Source organism: Artibeus jamaicensis, unplaced genomic scaffold, assembly GCF_021234435.1.
Source record: "Artibeus jamaicensis isolate MK-2021 breed Jamaican fruit bat unplaced genomic scaffold, CSHL_Jam_final contig_2790, whole genome shotgun sequence".
Taxonomy (NCBI): Eukaryota; Metazoa; Chordata; class Mammalia; order Chiroptera; family Phyllostomidae; genus Artibeus; species Artibeus jamaicensis.
The window spans coordinates 2,550,387-2,572,556 of NW_026521616.1; the positions used below are offsets into that span (position 1 = coordinate 2,550,387).

The 22,170-nt window shown below is 47.3% G+C and overlaps 1 protein-coding gene and 1 non-coding gene across 5 annotated transcripts in view; both read left to right on the plus strand.

Moving 5' to 3' along the window:
- Nucleotides 1–22,170, plus strand: part of NXN (nucleoredoxin) — a 142,720-nt gene that overhangs the window by 35,577 nt on the left and 84,973 nt on the right. The gene's annotated exons all lie outside the window — the stretch shown is intronic.
- LOC119062079 (small nucleolar RNA SNORA55) lies at nucleotides 9,541–9,673 on the plus strand. The gene has a single exon (XR_005084911.2). It is a non-coding gene; the product is annotated as a small nucleolar RNA SNORA55 (small nucleolar RNA).

A 22,170-nucleotide genomic window follows, 5' to 3' on the forward strand; every position in this document is an offset into this window, starting at 1 on the left:
AATTGATAGTGTGCTGGTATTCATGTAGGCTTTATTTATGATTATTTTTATACATAAAATGCAGCTTACATACAGGCATATTTCTCCAACTGACCACAGAGAGTTCAGGATAAACAGCCTTGTGACTAACAGGGATCTGGATTTACGGTAGAGGTCTTGAATATTTTTTAAGTGCAGTGTTTTAAGTCAGCAGGAGGAAAAGATGAAAGGACATTTCAAGATAAGCACGGTGAGTAACTTTGAGTTGCGGCCAGGAGCTGAGGCGGGTGGGATCCGCTTTGGCTTTCAGGCCGTCCTGTTGTAGGAAGTGTCCGGGAACGGAGTGCTGCCCGGGGCTGGTCGGCAGTGCAGGGGCCCTCGCTTTGGCTGGGATTTGGGAACTGAGCATGTGGTGAGTCTAATTTTAGAAAATCAGTTCCTACCCTTCCCCCAGCTTTATCCTTAAAGTGCTTCTTGTCCCTCTCACCGGGTGAGCGCTGCGTCTCTCCCCATCTTTCCTCTTGTGTTCTATGAGCAGTCATTGAATTTGGGGGGTGAGGGGGCTGCTAATCTTTTTACTAGTCAGACTTTCTCCCCTGGCTAATCTGTTCTCCCAGAGGCCTTGCTGCAGTCTTGGGTGCAGCCAGCCAGTTAGAATGGTTGTGCTTTAGATGCAAGTGCTGCCTTGCCTTCCGTCTGTTGTGGCTACACCCTGAAGTGCAAAGTCACACCAGCAAAACCCAATACCTCCTGTGTGATTGGTCACATTGTGTCTTGGTCCCAGTGGCACCCAGAATGAGACACCAATTATCTGGCACTTTGGAACTTCTGAGGATTTGGACACAGGTGAATTTTTAGCCCCCCCCCCCCAGGGGATTCAGGCTGCAAATATTGAAGATGGTAGGAAGGGACTATTTCAAGTGCTCGGGGAGATCAAGTCGGAGCGCAGTTAAAGAGCAAGAGTGGGCTGCTTCATCTCTGATTTCCTTTGTGGTCGTGGACAGTTCAAATCAATGGAAAGAAAAGTTTTACTAATCACTGACAAGTAGCCTGCCTGAGTCTTAGTGTCCCCCTCGTTATAAGAGGGAGGTGGTTAGACTGAATAATCCCTAAGTTCTCTCCGGTACCAGACTTGTGCGCATGCATATCAGGTGGCTGTGTGGATTCTGGTGCAGGCGGAAGGATGTTTGAGTTTTCTAAGAAAAACCAGTGTGTTGGTTAATTTGAAATAAATCATAAAAATAACCTTCGAACTAATGTAGTTAATATGTGAGATAATGAATACTAGCGATAAGAGCTACATTTAATAAACAGTCACTATGTATGAGGCATTGTTTTAATTTTTACCCATATTAATCTACTTGAGCTACATGACCCTGTGAGGTAAGTGCTATTAACAGCCTCATTCTGTAGATGCAGGACCAGAGGCGCAGGTAAGGTTGGGTAACTTCTGTAACGTCGAAAAGTGGCAAGTGATTCTGCCGGATTCAAACCCAGGCAGGCTGACTCCAAGTCCAGCCCCTTCACCGTTCCACCCTATTGCCACTGTACTTCGTGAATTATGAACACGTTGTGTCAGGTGCCCCGGGTGATTCTCCAGCCCTCGGGTAACCTGGAGGAGCTGCTCATCAGCTCACTCAGCTTCTTAAGGAGCTGAGTTCAGTGGCGAGACAGGGGCTGTTGAGACTGGTAGGTCAGGGGCGGTAGGAGGAAGTGGCAGGGCATTGGTTTGAAATCCTTGTCTTGTGCATGGCAGGCAGGGAGCAGACCACTCAGTGTCATTGTACCTAAGAGACCTGAGAAAGGAGGACACGGGTCCCTATCTTCTGTTGTGTTGTCCCAAGCCTCGCTTCATCCCCTACGTGGGGGGAACGAATCCTTCTTAAATGCCACATCCCCTCAGTGGGTCACTAGAGCAGAGGTTCTCAGCTGCCAGCGGAGCCCATGCCCTCCATGCCGGCTGCTGCTCCGCCCCACCCCAGTCCCGGTTCCCCACGCAAGCAAGCTGGCCTCTGAACAGAGCCTACACAACACGCTCGCCTCCATGTTCTTCTCTCTGCTCGGGTTGCTCATCCTGACTGGAACGTCTTCCCTTTGGCTCTCCGCCTGTCCAAATCCAGTGTGACCCCCACAAAGCCTTCTCCAGCTCTTGGGTAGTCCCTTTTTGGAAGCTCTGATGTTATTTTCTTATTAGCCGTTTGGCACTTAACGTAGGTTGATCTGTGTTTTTCATTTTGCTTTTCGTACTGTACTATAAGCACTGTGAAGGAAGAGAGCAGGATGGAACATGTAGATTGCTCTGTTTGGGTTCGGGTGGAATCAGACCACTTTTAAATGGCTGTCTGGAAGTTTCTGCTTTAATTTCCCTTATTGAGGATGGTTAGGCCCACAGATCAGCTCACCAGCCTCTGGACCTCACTTCTAGTGAGGCTGTTTAGGAGAAATGGAAATGAGCCCTATTTCACGTAGCCAGTAATAAACTGATACAATTCATGACCCCAAGAGGGAAAATATGCAGAAAATGATAATTAATGACAGTCACCTGTTCCTACTAAGAGACCCTAGGGTAACTGTCATTAATGACAAAATACTTAGATGGACTGAGCCATGTATGATAAAGTTCGAGTTGTCTGCCAGCACGGACTGACTCACAGCAGCTTTTGGAGCTGAGTGTTGAGAAGGATTCTGAGGCTTCGTCTGATCATTGTGATTATCAAAGGCTCTGTGGGAGGGAAATTTCTGCAGTCGTGAAATGTTCTCTCCCTTCCTGGAACCCTGGCCACCTCCTAACCGAAGCAGAAGTGAGAGGCTGGCAAAGCATATAGCCTGGAGCCCATCATCAGAGTGTATTAGGATGCAAGATATTGCTTCCCCACTTCCACGTGGGTCTATTTTAAGTCAGAAATAGCCGAAGGATATCTGAGAGGATGTTCCTCTGTTCAGAATGTCAGGAGCCAGAAGTGAAGTGCCTCTCGCATCCCTATAATAGCAGATGACTTATGCAAAGCCAGCCACAGGGCCCTCCCAACCCACCGAGCTGCTCAGTGAAGGGATCACCCAGCCTGCTTTTACTGCCCACCGATGGCTGTGGCCAGTGCGGGCCCCTCAGAAGCCTCTTCCTGTGGTGGGGCTTTCCTGCTGGCTCCCACCAGCATTCACGCAGGGCACACGTCACTTCTGTCTGGCCCTGACCCTGGGGAAACTAGCTCTGGAGATTCTGTGAAAGTGCATATTTTCTAAGAAGGGTCTCAGGTCTTCACCTGAGGTATCCTTCGTGGACAGTGAACACTTCAGCTGAAAAGAAAGAAGGTAACACCAAAAATGGCCACTTTGGGGTTGCTCAAGGCCTCTGGTTTTCAAACCTGCGTCCACACCAGAATCACCCGGAGGGTTTGTTAAAATGCAGATTCTTGGGCCCCATCCCAGACTTTCTGACTAGGGAGGTTTAGGGCAGGGCCCCCAAATCTGTGTTTCTGACGAGGTCTCAGGGGATGCCACTGATGCTGCTGATGCTGGTGCAGGGATCCCACTTTGGGAATTACTACTCAGGACAAAATCATGCTGCACTGGTTGGTAGTGAGGTAGGAGACACCTGGTTTATGATGTTGCTTTAGCTTCTTAAAATTTTTTAGGTTTTCAAATAGATGAGACGTATTTAAAAAATTAAATAATATATACTTACGGCTAAGAAATCAGACAGCATATATGACTTACAATAAAAAGTGATCTTTCTCTGCTTATTCCTGTTCCTAAAAGCTAGCATTTTAAAGTGTCTTGGGCCCTGGCTGGTGTGGCTCAGTGGATTGAGTGCTGGCCTATGAACCAAAAGTTGCTGGTTTGATTCCCAGTCAGGGCACATGCCTGTGTTGCGGGCCATGTCCCCAGTTGGGGGCGTGCAAGAGGCAACCACATGTTGAGGTTTCTCTCCCTCTCTTCCTCCCTCCCTTCCCCTCTCTAAAAATAAATAAATAAATATAAATCTTTAATTAAAAAAACTGAAAAAGTGTCTTGGTTTTTTCCTCTTTTTTAGGTTCTGGTAATTACGTCCCTATCTTTAAATAATCTATGTTCCTGCTGAGATTTCTTAGTCAATCCCTTTTAACATTTGTTGCTTTTCTGTTAGGATAGATGACTGCTTAGTTCACTTAAACCAGCTTTGCCTCCAGGGTCCTGTTGCTGTGATTGTATCACCATTTATAGTTCTCTCAATTACACTCTTAGCTTAAAATAACATGCTTGTGCCTTTAATTCTTGCTCTCAGTGAGGACTTTTTATGATCTGAGAATGTCAGTATCTTTTTACTCTGCCCTCCAGTTCTTTCCCTTCTTCCTCCTGTTTTCTTACCTTAATTTTTACTTTGTTAAAGTCGATGGTATTTACATTCTGTTACATAACAGTGATTCAGGCTTTGTGTGCAGGTTGACATTCATGCTTAGTTTGTAGTTAAAAATCTGTAAATACTGTTCAGGGTGAATTCAAATGGTGTATTATGATTACATTTTTCTACAGCTGTTGGTTTTCCCTGAAGTTTATAATTACCTCCCTTGCGCCTGTATTATTTGACTATGTCCTCAATGTACCCCCGCCTCAAACTCCATTCAGTTAAGTATTCTACTGAGTCCCCCTTTGACCTTGAGGGGTCCCCCTTTCCGGGGACTTTCCAGTCTTCCTCCATTCTGGACAGGTTGTCCCGAGTCTGCTACACAGCTGTCATCCTGGAACATTACTGAAATGACTTTCCAACTGGATTTTATTCTAACTCCAGTCACTGATTGGATCCAAGTTTGTTTTTTGTAGCTCAGATACCAATTACGGATGTTACCAAGGAGATCTTAAAGAACAAAATGCATTTTCAAGAGCAGAGCTTTAAAATTTAGTATGTGAGTTCAACATAGGTTAAGTGTGAATGAGAATCAGCTGTCTTTGGATTAAGCACCATTATACAGCTTTTTCAAGAGGCAAGTCAAGCAAGGATGCCAAATCTGTCCCGTTTCCAGAGCGGCCCAGCAGTTTTGCAATCTGGATCTAAGTCTCCTCCAGTTGGGCCATCCAGCTGGCCCTCTCCAGGGGCTGGGGGTTGCATGGCATGGTGGGAAATGGTGGATTAGGATTTAACCCACACCCAGAGTTGAAGTCTTGCCTTTGGTCCCTGTTAGCTCGTTGATCTCCCTTATCCCATAGACAGCAAGCTCAGACTTCCCAGAATATTGGGAAGATTAAGTAAACCAAAGGCTGAGAAAGCACTCTGCAAATCGCAAATGTTCTGCATGTACACACTTTCATTATTAAGTCGTGATCAGATGTTGGATCTTGCTGCAGGAGCAAAACCAGCAAAGGCTGGAAATGAGAGAGAAAAAGTTTAACTGGCATTTAATGCACAATTAAAACAAGTGACAGTAAATTGGATATGTAATAGTATGAACCAACACCACTGGACCACAGGATTCACTAATTCAAATGCCAGGAGGGGCCAGGCAGGTGAAGTGGAATGAATTGGGCCCGTGGGTGCCCATAGTAGGGACCCACCCAAAGGCCAAAGCAGCACTCCCCTCCAACAGGTATTGCCCTGCAGGAATGAGGTCTTCTGCTTTTTCAAACTTAAAACCTGAATTTTTATGTGAAACTAGCTAATTTTTACATGCTGTTAGCCATTAAATTTTTTTTCTTAACATTGGGCAAGCCAAATAAAGCATACATGCAATTCACCAATTTAAGGCCTCTACTTTATGTATGGGGGTTAAGTGTAAATTGTAAGCAGTTCGTAAAAATTATTCTGACTATTGCATTTACACACTCCTAGTTTTTGGATCTCTGCAGTCAAATGCCCTACCGCGAGCTGCACCCCCTTGCGATATCCATACAGGTGAAACACATTCTGATTCCTTTTATGCAAAGGAATTCAGAATAATGCCAAGCTGAATGTGGCCAGAATGGTGTCCTCTAGAACACAGTGAGAAACTTCCTTCCGGGTTAATGTTTACCCAAGAACCCATACTTTGGGAGCATGCTGGTTCGGCCACTTACCAGCTCACCTATCCAGCCCTCAAGGCTCCGTCCTGTGCACAAGATTCTCTCATCGAATGTTTCCTGTGTGGAGTCACACATGCCAAGTCTACCACCTTTCCCCAAGCCGCCCCCCTTACTTTGGAAGTAAAATATGAAGTTAGCTGGATGTCACTTTTGAAAGAAGTGGTGCTGAGCCGTCATGATCCCACTCCCTACACTCTGTGCTCATCAAGCACTTTATTAGCACAACACTTTCATCTGCCTTCTCATTAGGTCCTTACAAGAGTCCTGTAAAATAAATGTCTTCCAGAGCTTTGGCTCACATGTGCTTCAGGCTCGTAATTTGTGGTTCTCCTTTATTCGTGATGTTTATTCTCCCTTCCCTTTTTAACTACCACCAGCCTGGCTTCTCAGAGGAGGTGACTTTGTTAACCCAGGCCTCTCCAGCTCGGGAGAGTCCAGGTCGCAGAAGGGGAGAGAAGTGCGGACTTGAGTGGTTCGAGGACAGTTGGTGAGGACGGGGCTAATCTCTAGGTGGCATTGTGAAATTAGCTTCACCCCGCTTCCTTTTAGCCTGTCTCCTTGCTATTTATTTATTTATTTATTTGTTTATTGAGGTTTTCTTTTTTTAAAGATTTTATTTATTTATTTTTAGAGAGAGGGGAAGGGAGAAAGAGAGGAAGAGAAACATCAGTGTGTGGTTGCCTTTTACATGCCCCCACTGGGGACCTGGCCTGCAACCCAGGCATGTGCCCCGACTGGGAATCGAACCAGCAACCGTTTGGTTCACAGCCCGAGCTCAACCCACTGAGCTACACCAACCAGGGACTTTTTATTTATTTTTTATTTTTATTTTTTACTTCTCACCCAAGGATGTGTTTTTATTGATTTTGGAGAAAGAGAAAAGGAGAGAGAGAGAGAGAGAGAGAGAGAGAGAAACATCAACGTGAGAAACATGGATCGGTTGCCTCCCTTGTGCACCGCACCTGGGGCTCCAGCCCACAGCCTAGCTATGTGCCTTGACCAGTAATTGAACCCACAACCTTTTGGTATATGGGTTGACGCCGCAACCAACAGAGCCACCTGGCCAGGGCTAGCCCGTCTCATTTTTACCTGCCTCTGTTCTCTGGCCCCAAGAGCCCAGTGTCCTCTGACTGCTATGCAAAGCTTCCCACATAAATACCTGTGCTGCTGCCCTGTGGGCGCATCCGCCCAACTCCCCCTGGCTGCTGTTTGCTTCTTTCATCTGCTATTCCTGTGCTCCTTCCAGCCCTCCATCAGGTCACCCGCTCACCTTCCGAGGTTATAATAAACGCTCTTCCTGGCTGCACTGGGTGGGAAGATGGGCTAACATGTTTAAGAGCAGAGCGTTTTATTACCTACAAGCGTGTTTGCACGCATGCGTGGGATGGTGCTGTTAATAAAGAGATGGGTGGGAGGCACAGAGACCATACCACTTAGAATTCTCAGGGTTAGCACTGTCCCAGCTTTTTTTTTTTACAAGCTTTCAGTGAACCCAACTGTTCCTGACAGGTAGTGATTTGTAATTTTGTTGAGACACAGATATGCATTGCTGCTCCATTCTAACTTTTAACTAATTGCAACTTTCTTTGTGAAAAATGGCTCTTTTGGAAAGAAAGTCAGCTGCTAATATTAATGATTGTAGGAAAGAAAAAACAAAGATGTCCAAAGAAGGGGTAGGTCCAGGCCCACCCTTTCCCCCCCCCCCAAAAAAAAAAAGGCGTTTTGGATCAATGATAGGCTACATGATGAAGTTTGCTGTGCTGGGAATAAGTTCCCCACATACTTCACAGCGAAAATGGAAGTTCATGGAAATCTTACCAGTTGCTTCAGCCAGGATAGAATTTTTTCTGGTGAGATAGAATTTTGGAGAAGGTTGAAAGGGGGTTAACTTACAGTGGGAGGTGGGACATTAAAAAACTGGGGAAAAATCCAGAAGCCTCTACAGCCCCCTCTGTGTTTGTGGGCCTGGGGGCTTGTGAAGCCGTCCGGGTGTTCTCTGGAATGCCAGGGCTCCGTCGTGACCTGTCCTTGGACTTGTGCAGGCAGGTGCTGCACGGCCAGCTGTCAAGAGTATTGGGAAAGAAATTCTTGCCCTTGGTTCCTGAGAGGCCTCATTCTTGGACATTGAAATCTCTGTATCTCTGTCTTACCATTCTGTCTTCCTTCTGTGTGTGTGTGTGTGTGTGTGTGTGTGTGTGTGAGCTTCTTAGCAGCCAGAGACAATCAGCACTGAACAGAAAGAAGCAGAGGTTCAGGTTGGTGAGACCTTGCACCCAAGTACACTGGCTTCTCCCAGGGCCCAGGGCCAAACTTGAAAGCGAGTAGTTATTTTGCCTTCCCCTCCCTGTTTTAGAAACTCCTCCCACCACCACACCTCCCGTCCTCTGATTGTCCAAAATTGCCACCTAGGCCTGTCTCTCCTAGCTCTGTAAAAACTCGAGCTCCTGCTGGCCTTACTCAGGCCCTATTTCCTAGTGATGGGAGTTTGGCAGGAGAAGGAAATTTACACTTGAAGCGTGAAAGCGGCTTGGTCTTTGAAAGCTGGCATTTTAAAGTTGAATTAGGCTTGGGGGTTGCCAGGGGCTGTGGGAGCGGGCACGGCCTGTCGGCACTGAATGGGTGCAGAATGTGCGTTTGGGGAGGCGAAAAGGCCCAGAGATGCGTGGTGGCAACGGTTGCCGAGTAATGTGGATGTGCTTATTGCCACAGAATTATATGCCTGCCATGGTTAGAATCGTATGGTGTGTACATTTTACCAATATTTTTAAAAGGTTTAAAAAAAAATCAAACGAGACTGTGACACAGAATATCAGACAAGTAACTAAAGAGCTTTCAGAATATTTGGGAAATACAGAGCAGCCCAAGGAAATAGGAACCCTAAACTCCCCACGACGAACATTTCCCAATTTACCGTCCTTGTATATCCTTCTAGCCTTTTTTCTGTGTGAATCTAGTTTTTGCATAAAGACGGGGACTAAACTATGTATTCTGGTCTGTAGTTTGCACTCAACTGTTTCATGAACATTCTCCTGTGTCATCAAATATTCATTGACATGTTATTTTAATAATTGCTTGATCTCGTCACCCTGACCCCCAGGTAAGGCCCTCTTCTCGGGGCTGCAGGCTCTCTCATTGCAGCCCACGTGTTTATTGTACCACCTGTCAGAGTTTATGATGTGTTTGTTTTGGGGGGTGTTTGCAAGGATGGGCTCCGTGTGTGCTTAGCTCACCGTTCCATCCCCAGTGCCCGAAACCGCGCCTGGCGTGCCCGAGGTCTGCAAACAAGGGGGAATAAATGAGCTCTGGCCGAGGGGCTCAGTTGCTTGGAGTGTCGTCCCACACCGAGAGGTTGCGGGTTCAGTCCCTGGTGCTGCACAGACCTAGGTTGTGGGTTCAACCCCTGGTTGGAGCACATATGGGAGGCAAGTGACGGACGAGTCTCTCGCACATCGATGTCTCTCTCTGTGTTCCTCTAAAACCGATGAACATATCCTCTGGTGAGGATTTTTTTTTAAATGAATAAATGCCAGAGCACCTGCATCTTTCCCATTCTGTGCTGCTTCGTGCTGGTGTGGGGACAGACGGTGCCACAGCAGAGCAGAGGAAATCCAGATGGGTGTTTGCCGTTTGTCTTGGGGCCTGTCTCTACGACTCTGCCACACGCCGTAAAAAATGAATGAATAAATGAGTACATTGTTGGGCATTTCGTTTTCCAATTTTTGCTCATTTTAGATTATGCAGAAAAGTTCGTTTACTGATAGAGAAAACTTTGTACAACTTCGTAATTGTTTTATTAAAAATTCCTGTAAGATAGATTTAGAGTTTCTAATGATTGAAGTAACACATGCTGTCTGTGGAGTTTCAGAAAAACATAGAAAATAATAAAAAGAGTAAAGACCACCCACAGTTCTCCTCCTGGCCTCTAGGACAGTTTTGGTCACGTGATGACTTCGTGCTCCTCGGGGGTTTGAGAAATCGCCTCTGAGCCCAGTGTCTTTTTAGGCAGGTGGTAATCTGGTAAGAATGTATAGATACTCAGCGATCATTGTTATATTTGAGTATTTTACTTCTTCAGTTAGTTTTTTGGTCTTTTATATTTTCTTTTGAGAGTATCCATTTCATCCAAATGAGCTTTTGAGCAGTGGGATTCCGGGAGAGACTGAGCGCAGGTGTCAGCCGCACTGCCCTCAGCAGGTAAGACAGGCCTCCAGTGACGAAGTCACCTGACTCCTGGGCCAGGGCAGCAAAGGGCAGGATGTGTTAAGCGCATTCATACGAGGACCTGGGAATCTCTTGGAAGGCGCTATAGAGTCAGTTTGTTATTCAAGGAACATTGCTGAGGGGCTGGCCAGTGTCACTTGCCTATAGATGGAGGTGATTAGGGACTCCCTAGTTCTCGTGAGGATTAGATGAAGTGGTGCGTGTAGAAAGGTTAGTACTCATTAAATAGCTGTTTCCATCATTCTTCTGTGCCGGTTCCTGAAATAGCACCTCCTGGACATCAACTTGGAGGGGCCATCGTGAGTAGGGAAGAAAGAGGACAAGGGGATATAAAGGGCTGGTGGTGAAGGGACTGGCCGTAGAGCCGCCTGGGGAGGGAGCCTCAGTGCTGCTGAGACATTTGCTGCTGCGTGTGAAAGAGAAGCGGTGAGTGTCGGCTGTAGGTCGGTAAGGCAGAGGGAGCTGCTCCAGACAGAAGAAGGGGCCTGTGTGGGGGCGAAGGGGCGGCACAGGGTGCTGGTCCTTCGTTTAGCTGTCGTGCTGCTGAAGGAGGCTGGGGTGAAGCTGGGGCGCGGCTGGGAAGGCCAGGAGGGCTTGTACTTGTTCCTCATGCTGTTGGGAGCCACTGAGAGTTTTTGAGCGGAGAAGTGATATGACCACAGTTCAGGGTTCAAAAGACTGGGGGTGAGAGAGAGACTCGGGACTGGGGAAGGTTGGTGGGTGGTTGTGATTCGTATGTTGAGAAGCAGAGAAGTCCTGGACTGCGGCAGCCGGGAAGGTAGCGGGAGAAACCTGGAGACCTCGGGGCTGTCGGGGCTGTCGGAGCTGCGGCAGGAAGAGGGGAGACAAGTGCAGCTCCGGCTCCTGCAAGCTGCACGCTGCACCTTCTCAGAACCGAGAGTGGGCTCCGCCTGGGCCTTCTCTCCTTGTTCACATCTGACTTGCTTGCTCTTAGCCCCAAACTTGAAGGCCCACACCCTTGAGCTAACTGGGTCTTTGGGAAGGTACCCCTTGGATTTTATCTGTGGCCCTATCCTGCTTTTGCCTGATGAATCTTACACTTGGAATCCAGGTCCATGAATGCGGGGTTAACCTTCTTCTCTATACTAATACAGTCAGAGATAGCCCCACCGCGAGTTTACTAGAATTATGTCCTTTGCCCGGCACCCTACCAGGGGTTTGAGGCGGGGACCTGGGCTGGAGAAACAGAGAGAGAGAGAAGCAGTTTGGGGAAAGCAGCAACCTCAGTTTGGACTTGTGAATTGGAGGTCCCTTTGGGACAACTAGGCGGAGACCGCTGGCCTTAGAGCTGCAGAGAGGCTGGGTGCGGAATGAGCGAGGAGTCGTCAGCATACCAGCCGGTGTCTGAGGGGTGGAAGGCGATGAGCTTATCTTTGGGGGAGGAGGAGAAAGCCAAGGGTGGAACCGGCAGCATCTAGGGGCAGGCCTCGGGGCTGGTGGAAGAGACCGGGAACAAATCACAGAAGCAGAAGAGCCAGGAGAGGCGAGTGCAGAGTTCCAAGGAAGTGGTTTTAGACGGCAGAGCAGACTGGAAACTAGACCTGGGATTTGCCACCAGACCTCACCGGTGACCATGCTGAGAGCGGATAAGGAAGAGGTGGTGAGCCCAGAAGCTGGTTGCTGGGGCCAGAATGGCTGTTTCGGGGGGTGGTACAGATCTGATCTGTAGGCTCAGGAAGAAGAGAGGGAGAAGAAACCGAAAATACTGCTGTGCGCGTGCCCGCCGGTGTTCTAGGTGCTTTGTGCATGTGGCCCCGCAGCCTTCACCAGATCTGTGAGGCAGATGCTCTTCTCCGTGTTCCGGGGGTGGGTGGCCAATTGGGAATGACAGCAAGACAGGTAGAAGCATGGGTGGTGGGAGGTGGGGTCCCAACTTCTGAGATTGGGGGGAAGGAGATGAGGAGCCAACAAGTCCTTAGTGGTCGTCCTCTGTTTTCTTGGTGAAGATGTGACAAGATTATTGAGCATGAACGGCTACCTGGGTAGGAACTACCTGGTAGACTCTGGAAGCCACTGCTGTGGGCACCAGCCAGGGAGCCGAAGGAGAATCACTGAGAGGATTTCTGGGCAGTGGAATCCTGCTTGGCAGGGGAGGACCTGGAGGATAGACGGCAAGGCATACGCGCTCGCCGAGAGTGTAGTAGTAGATGCTGCCAGCGAGAGTGTGATTGATGGGACTGACCCTGGGGTGCAGGCCTACGGCAGGTGCATCTGGGTAAGGGTGCAGAGGCTGGGAGGGCACCGCAGATCTGCAGGAGCTGGTGCGGCCGGTCGCTTGGGGAGGCAGCCGGACACGGGGAGTGAGCATGTGGGAGGAATTGGGTAAGACACTCCGACAAGGCCAGGCGGGCTAGGCATGCGCCAAGGACAGGGGCTCGTGCAGGTGCTGCTGGGTTGTGAAGTCAGATTCCAGGGAAGGGCCTGGGTATTTTCAGGTGCCCCTGGCTGAGCAGAGAGCCGTGTGGGCACCTTGGCTCCTTAGGTTCAATTCGAACAATCATAAGATGTTGCCAGATTCCCCAAAGACAAACAGGTAGCTGACTGGGAGGGATGAGGGACAGAAAGCGGGATTTCTAAATTTGAGATTTTGAACTTGCGGGTATTTGGGTGTTAAAGATTCAGGGGGTTGCCATGCTAAAGGGAGTTGAAGGTGAAGGTCCTCAGCATGGAGGTGGTTCTGGAACTGAGCGGGCAACCTGGATGGGCAATGAAGGCACCAAGGATGTTAGCGCGGCCTGAGGCGGAGAGAGACGGAGGTGCGTTTTTTCCGTGGTGTGGAGGTTAGCATCGGTTTGTGGGATGAGCAGAGGGAAGCGCAGCCAGATGAGCTCACACGCCAGTGCGGTCTGCCAAGATTGAATGGAGCGTATTTTCCAGGTGTTTTCTATCAGGACTGCTTTGCATGTAGGTGGATTTTCTGGATTCCTTTCCAACATTGTTTTTCCACTTGTTGCTTGCCTCCAGAGCTATGTACTACCTCATAAACGTTGATCAATGCCGTTCTCTTTCTCATTTGAGGGCCAAATGAGATGAATGCTAGGATTTCAATGAGCGAGGCCTGAGGGGACACAGAGTCTATAACTCACAATAAAACTAGGTTATAGAAAGCGATCTGACTTCACAAAACTGGCTGCATTAATTTAAGTCCCAATTACGCTGAGATTATAGAGCTTTCTCATTGTTGTGACAGTGTATTGAACAGCATCTACATTAAGGAATTGTCAAACACGTCGACAGAACCCTGTAACAAAGGCTGTTTGATTGGGGTAATCGTCTCCGAACCATGTCCAATACGGAAGGGGACTGGGCAGACTTGATTTAACTCATTCTGTTACCCAAGTCCTTAAACTTACCGGGGTTCAACCAAACCCTTTTTAAGTGGAGAAGCAAAGGCGGAAGGTGGTTGGAACTGAGTTATTGACACAGTAGCCAAAACCAGGATAGGAATTATGGCTCCCTGAGCCCAGGTCACAAATAAAGGCCGTGACGAAACTCCCTGACGCATTTTGGGCCCCTCCCGTCTCCTTTTAGGTCCTCCTTCCTTTCCCCTGTGAACCGAATGTTACAAAGGAAAATAACCTTAATCAAGACCAGATCCCAGTGGCCCGCGGTTCGGTGGCTCTATTACTGGCACGAGGGTCCTGGCCTAGCAAGGCCTCATTTGTCATTCTGTGATTGCAGATGGGAAGAGCTGTGTTGTCTGGGGAGAGGGGATAGTGAATTTTCTGGGCTTTTTATTTCCGTTTTTGGTGCACTTCGAGTGGGCTACTGTTGCAGGTTATTTTCTGACTTAGGCAAAAAAACTTTACTTTTTAAATGCAGCTGATATTTCATTTATTCCACAGACACTTAATGAGTTTCCGTGACATGCCCTGCACTGGGCCATGTGACTCCCATAAAGTAGGAGGACTGTGAACATTTCGTTACTATCCATTAGGGGTTCTTGTTGACAAAATGGAACGCAAAATCCATTTGTTACCCTCACTGCCGGGCTGTTTCCTTTGTTTAGGATGTCTTCCCGCCCTGCCTGCCCTGCCCGCCCTCTGAGACTGGGGCGAGGCATCACCTGCCTGCGGAAGCTTCCCAGAGAGCACTAGCTGCCCCCTGCCCTCACCCCGGAGGTTCTTTGTATGTGCCTCTTGTAGCTCTGGAAGCTGGGGCTTACCTTGGAGCTGAGGCGGGTGGGAACATCCACCTGGGGTGGGCGCTCTGACCTGGGTTGCGGTGGTGAAGCGGGTCTGTGCCAAGTCCTGAGGGAGCAGCCCACAGGTAGCCACGCTATGTTCAAGGAGTGGGCATGACATGAAAGGTGGGACGTGACGACAAGGCTCAGGAAAGAAACGGCAGCTTGATCAGAGAGCGGAGCAGGTTGAGAAGGAACCGGGAGGATCTGGGCCAGTTGCCACAAAGGACGAGGTGCCCCCTGGGGCTTGGCTTTCAGTTTGTGAGTAAACAAGTCCCAGACGCAGAACACTTCACCCCTTTGTTTGCAGGGGAACAAACAACCTGTTGGAGGCACAGTCTCTTTGATTTGTGATTCCAGCATGTGTGAGGGAAAAGGACAGGCAGTGCGTGTCTAGTAAAGTGTGATCAATGAAAGCAGATAAAGACCCACTGAAAATAGCTCCCTTCAGCTTGTGTAGAATATTTCTAAGGAAGGGACCTAATATACAGCATGGTGACTGCTGTTCATAATAATGTATCGAGTACTTGAAATTCACTTCGCACCATGTACGCACAAGCAGTGGTTGCCGCGCGAGGTGTCAGGTGTGTTAATTAGCCTGCTCGTGTCCATCACGTCACAGGGTATGCGTGTATCAAATCATCACACGGCACACCTTCAGTTAGATACAGTTTTGTTAGTTATATCTCACTGAAGTTGGAGAAGAAGAAAGAATAAATAGTGGAACACCAGGAAAGGAAGGGAGGGAGGAGGAGAGGGAGGCAACTCCTTGGGAAGAGGTGAAGATGGTGTTTAACCTAGAGGCCCATTGGCTGCTGGAAGGCTCCGGATACTTTGTGATAGTTTCATGGCTCCCAGATCACTGCTCCTTCTTCTCCTTTCATTCCCCCATTTGCTGGTAACACTGACCTCTGAGCTACAGGGACCCCTGGAATCTCCGAACACTTAGGACTTAGATTCCTGGGCTATTGGCAGTAGCTAATCCAGCTGGGTGCCATGTCACATTCCGCCAGGTGGGACCGTTGCTTAACCATATTCTGAAATCCTCATTTCAAAGTTTGGGAATATATTTATTTTCATTCCCTACATTTTTAGGTCAATAAATTTGGAATTTAATATATTAAGTTTACTTAAAACAAGGGATTTGACCTTTAATAATTTCCAAAAGCCCCGTTGTAAGGAAAAAACGATGTTTAAAATAATTTCATTTTCAGCAGGATGAAGGAGAAAAGAATAAAATGGATCCTGACCACAGGACCCGAAAGCACATCACTGCTTGCGGTTTTTCCTATTTGATGCTGGGCTTTCTGGAAGATGCAATTTTCTCCTTCCATTTCTGTTGTCGACATGCCAGGATTTCCAGCAAAGTGGCCCCAGTGTTTCGCTGGAGGTTACTTTTCATTGGAAGCAATTCAAATAAAATCATCGTTCTGTTTCTCCCCTTTCGTTTGACATTTGACTAAAACAATGCTTTGGCAGCTGGACAGGAACTCTTAAGAGCTTCAGTATTTTTCTGCCAATCTTGGCCTTTCAAAAAGTGCCTTTTCAAAATGTGGTTTAAAACTGAGCAGTGAAATAAAAACAGGACTGATTGCTTGGAGACCAAAACTCCGGGGATGGGGCGGGCGGGGGGAAGACCTAGAAGGGAAACCCTGGAAGTTCCAGCTCCAGCCCGTATGTGGTCGCCCCATTTCTGTTGTGTGTCCTGGTCCCTAGGAACTGCCACCCTTGCTTTGTGGCGTCTGCTGTCATGTCGCTGCCAGACTTCCAGTTCTGGGGCTTCTTGTATTTCTCCGTTCCTGCTCCAAAGCTGGTGAGCATTGCACTGTGTACTAATTAAATCTCGCTTTTATTCCTTTCTTAGAAACAAGTTCTGGATGTCATCCAGAATTTTACTTTTTCTGTACTCCAAAGGTTTAATCATAATCCCTCCTAATCTCAACTGTAGAATCTTCCTTTTCCAATGCAAGTTCTTTTCTGCCACCCCAGCCTGTTAGTATTTTTATTCATCCTGTTTTCTTTCTTTCCTCTACCTCTGTTCTTGATGCCACAAACTTCCCAGTTCCTGTGGGAAGTCCTGAGTCCCCAAACAGGGCTCAAGCATGGTCTCCCAGGCACTTAACAATTCTCTGCACTTCCCGAGTCATGGCAGGCGCTCTCCGTTCGCTGCACATTTAGTTAATTACTGCGCTCCTGTGAGCTCCTCCAGGGTTAGACGCAAGTCTTCATTAATTATCCTGGTCTGCATCTAGTCCAGTGCTGGCTGGAGGTGGCATTTGATAAATATTTGTTGGATTGTATATATACCTGTCTCCTCTGGGAATCTCGCTTGCTACATCAGTTGCAAACCTGAGTCTTTGTTTTTAAACTTTCTTCTACTGTTCTTGTCTAACTTCTTCCTCCTTCAAAAAAATCTCCTTTCTCCCCAAATGAACTCTTAATTAGCTCTTTTTTTTATAAAGATTTTATTTATTTATCTTTAGAGGGGAAGAGAAGGAGAGAGGGAGAGAAACATCAATGTATCATTGCCTTTCATGCGTCCCCTGCTGGGAACTGGTCTGCAGGGAATGAGCCTGCAACCCAGGCATGTGCTCTGACTGGGAATCGAACCGTGTTTGTCTGGTTCGCAGGCCCGCGCTCAATCCACTGAGCTACTCCAGCCAGGGCTTAATTAAGCTCTTATCCTATCACTGCCCTTTTCATCTCCAGGCTTCTCTGTGGAGTAGTCCACACTTACCATATCCATCTTTTTCTCCCTGACTTCCCATCTGGTTGGACACACCCCCACGTTTTCCTGCAGTGCCGGCGTGGTCTCCCCGGAAAAGGCTGAAACATTAGGTTTCTGGGGTCGTTGTTTCACACATTTCGGTCTCTACTGGACGCTGTACCTCTGCAGGGCAAGGGGTCCTCGTCTGTAGGTCTTGGCTTGCGGCAGGGACTCAAAAGTGTTTGCTAAATGAACTTACAATAAATGTTTGCTAAATAAAATAAAGTTTGTAGGGGGGTTGATACATAAACCCCCATAAAGAATGTTTGCTTCTCACTGTGGTGGCACATTGGTGGATGGTTACATTTTCACTCTCCCGCTAACGCAGACGTTGATTTATGATCAAGTACCAAGAACAAATAGAATGCAGTCAGAATTGTCCCAGAATCTGGGAGGACACACCATTTTAATCAGTTAATGTCCTTGCTGTAATGTAAGTGACCCGTGGAGGTGAAAAGAGAAGTCGTTTTTAAATGTTTTTCTCCCTGCTCCATTTTTCTCTGTTCTTTTACTGGAAAGGATCAGAAGAAGGAGGTGCCAGGAAGGGAACAGTCATCTGTGAGAACACCTGTCATTTGTTGACTCCCCGGGGACTGGTAGGTAGGTGGAAAACCTGCCTCGCTTCCTCTTTTTTTTTTGGTCTTGTGTTGGCCATAATCTCTGGGAAATTGACCAAATACCTTTTCTTTGCCTGTTGAGCTGGGCGTCCTATTGAAGCGGCTCTGCTGTAGCAGGGCAAGGGCCAAAATCTTCATCTGTAATCACTTTTGTTCTGAACGAGCTAAGCCAAAGCCTCGTTTACTAGGGGTGCAGAGGGTTGCTGGACTCTGGGAAACTGACAAGCATCTGGACATTTCAAACGAAATGAGAAAATGCGCCTTTCCAGAGGCCTGTAGATGGCACTTCGGTGAGTTATGTCGTCTGGTGCTGGCAGTGGTTTGCTTAACAGCTATTTGCTCTTCTGAGTTCTCCCAAATTCCACAGAAGGATTTTTGGTGACTGATCGTTAATTTTTTTGTCTGACTTTTTGAAAGAAAATTAACATACATATTTGTGGTCAGAAAATTAAGCTAGATTTTGTGGGTGAATATGAAAGAGACAACCTAATATAAAACTTCTATGTGGCCTTGGCTGGTGTGGCTCAGTGGATTGAGTTCCGCCAGCCTGCGAAGCAAAGGGTCACTGGTTCGATTCCCAGTCAGGGCACATCTCTGAGTTGCAAGCTGGGTCCCCAGGAGGGGGCACTTGAGAGGCAATCACACATTGATGTTTCCCTCTCTTCCTCCTTTCTCCTCTCTAAAAATAAATACAATCTTTCAAAAAAAAACCCCCAAAACCTTCCATGTGGTTCAAAATACGATAAACCAGATCAGATAACAAACCGTAGACTGGGACAGCATTTCTAACACATATGACAGAGAAAAGGGACAGTATTTTAATGCATAAAGGGCTCTTAAAACCACCTTGAGTAGGGAACTGAAACAGAGAAAGAAATGTAAACATGTTTATAAACATGAAGATACCTGGTTCCACTTACCCACTTACCAGCTTCCACAGAAGTGCAGCTGATAAACCGTGGCACATCACTCACGGCCAGGCTGCCAGAAACTGTGGGTCACACACAGTGCTGATGACAGTGTGGGGGCCCCACACGTGGTCAGAGGGCGTGTAAACAGACACAGTTTCTTTGGCAATGCCACTCAGAATTAAAATGTGTATCATCTTCCACCTGCCAATTCAGTTGTAAGAATTCATCGCAGGGAATTTGCAAATACAAACAAAGTGTCTGTGGATTGAGAGTCATCGCAGCGGTCTTTGCCGTTAAAATGTGAAGCAGTGTAAGTGCCTGTGAACAGAGACTGCTTGAGGACAGGATGGCACGGCCTCGCCGGGGACCACTGCTGCTGCTGCGGAGACTCGGTCCGTGCTGTCTGGAGCGCGCCCGTGTTTACGGAGCCTCTGTGCCCGCATCAGTGTATCTCTCAGCTCCAGATTCACCCTTCATTGCCTGATCTGTGAAAATCACTCTGTTCCCTTTATATATTTTTTTCTTTCCCAGCTGAGAGTTGATAAGTTGAGAACTGGCCCAGAGTTTTAAAGGTGAGGTGAGGAGAGATATTTATGCTTATATAAATATGCATATGTATGAACATCTTCATGGAAGCTACGTAAGAACCTGTCAAGGGGCATCACCTCTCCGGGGAGACCGGAATCTTGGGGGGGAGGGAGATTCACTGGAAGTTTTTTACTCTGTGCACATTTTGTTTCTTACAGTTAAACTACAAAAGTTTGGTTGGGCATTAAAGAAGGGGGTAAACGAGAAGGCTTGCCTTAATGGAGAAACCAATTGTTCCTAGCTGGAAATGGGAACTATTGTAAAGATGTCATTTAATCAGAATTAATTTATAGATTTAATGCAGTCACAGTAAAGAAAAAAAACCCAGGGTGGAGTCAGGGGCCATGGTTTTTATCGTTAAGAAGCTTGGAGTGTAAGTTTGGGAGACAGAAACAGAATGTTCACCAAAAATGCCTTGAACAGTTAGAAAGCAATATATCAAGTGAGAAGCAATAAAATTGAATACATATGTATTGTGGGAACTTGGAGTCCTTTGAGAGAATAGACAGAATGGAGTTAATCAGCAAAGGATACTAAAAAAAAAGCTATAAAAAAGCTAAGCTATAAGAAAAAAGAAGGAATCTTTCTTAAGGTCCACATTCTCTCCCCTACAATGGAAACCGCCCTTCCAGAGCCGCCTTCATGGGGGAGGGAGCGAATTCTCCCTACAGGGCGTTTGTGCGGAGACGCCTCCCTGAGCACGTCCGTGGCCCGAGCCACAGTGCTTTTCTCCTGCCGGCTCAAGTGGCCCAGATGCCTCTCCTTTTTCATTCTCGAGTTGGCAAATGACTGAAAATTAAGTAATGAAGGACAGGCGGGAGTGGGTCGACTGTAACAAGGAGTACAATTGCTTGAAGAATCTGGAAACAATACTGACCACATTTGTTGGCATTAATTCATCGAAGCAATAATGCTGTGTATATAGAAAAAAATTTTTTTAAGTCATCAGTTCTGAGTATTTGTTGCAGTTGAACTCTAACTTGGAACTGATGGTAAATTCTTTAAAAACACACACACGCACACACACACACACACACACATACAGCAGACAGTATTATGCCCTGGGAGCTTTAAAAAATTCCCACAGCATTTGGAAAACATTTTATCATCCCTCCATGTCAGTTACAAAGATTAGAATTTAAGTCGTAGATTGTTTGATTTAGAAGCTGACATGTTGCTCTGTGCTAGGAATGGATAGAACTTTTAGCAGAAAAAAACAATTGCTTTTGTAGTTAGGTCTTTATGAACTCCTTACTCTGAAGGGGTGAAATGACTTTTAAGATTTTTCTTCTGACAAATAAATTGCCTCTATGTTAGGAGTATTTCATGAAGGCTTTTTTGACAATATCTACAGTGGATACAAATAGCTATTCAAGGAGCTCTCGTACGCTGACCCTTACGAAGCTGCGTTATTTATCACATAGCGTTTCCCCCCATGTAGTCCGTAAGACGGCTTCACTCACAGTAGTTCTTCGGGACTTGTTTCCTTCGGAGCACAAGATTATAAAACCCCCATTTTTCATGCTTTTCAGAACTCCAGCAGAAATCAAGAAACGCTGGCTTTTTCGAGTAGTCAGAGGTTGTCATGGTCTCGGTGGCCTTACTGTTCTTGCAGTGACTGCAGGTCTGTCAAAACGTGTTGCTGAGTCTGTATCCTAACGACGCACCCGTGATGCCCAGGGGGCAGCTGCGCCGTGTTTGGGTGTATGACCGTGTATCATTTCAAACTTGGCCGTGTCTCCTGAGATGGTAGCTGAGAAAAACCAAAGTGTGTGTGTGTGTTTCATTGAATCTGTATTTAAAAGCGGGTACCGAGATGTGTCAGATTACTGGCAGGGGGTATGTTTATTAAAAGTTCTGGTCTTGGTTTCCAGGTTTTTGAAACACAGGGATCCCTTTTTCACAGGGAAGGGTTCCGTGGCCGCCGCCATACAATAGCAGTTGTACTTTTGAGTTCTGGGTGCCATTGGCTCTTGGTTCTCGTGCGGTGGGAAGGACCCCGAGGCCCTCACCTAGGGCCCTTGGCCCGTGTTGGGGAGCCCCTGCCGTGCACCGTTCACATTTAACCACAATGGTGCAGTCCAGAAGGGTGGCACATGGGTTTTTGAAGCAGCCAAATTGACTCTAGAGGAGAAAAGTCAGGGGTCAGGGTTGAAATTGTTCTTTCTTTGCGGTGAGCATACTCTGTGGACCCATTCTATTAAGATAATAAAAGGTATGACTATATTTTGTTTCAGAATGTCGACACTTTTTATATCAGTACCTTGAAGGACAAAAGCTGGGATGCTTTTGATTAAGGACCACAGGTGTCGGGGGCGAGGCCAGCGGATAAGCTGGAAGGTAGAACAGAGAACTCGCAGGCAGGTGAGCCAAGTCACCACCGAGCCTCCGTCATCAGACGGCCGAGTCGAGTGCTGTCAAGGGTCAGCTTTGAGGTGCAGCTTGTCAAGGATGAAGACAAAACAGACATTTCGCTGGTTTCAGGAGAGAGTCTGCGTTCACTTGTTCCCTGCCACTCAGTGGATTTTGTGACTATTTATGAAAGTGGAGGTGTCTGCAGACGTGCTTATGGCCACTCCAGATCTGGTATCTGAAAAAGGCTTCGATCGTGGTCAGACCCCTTTCCCCCCTCCCCTGACACCACCATGCCGATGTCTCTGAGCAGTAGAGGAACGCGACGAACCGTGTAGATGCAGGACTCCCCAGAACCCATCCGGTCATGGCACTCCTCCACCTGCTCCTCCCTAGGGAAGTAAAGGCCAGGAAACATGGTGAGGAACATACTCTGGGAAAGGCTGGTCTTAGATATAATCTAGATGGACTTCAGGAGACCGGATGCACTTACGGCTTAAT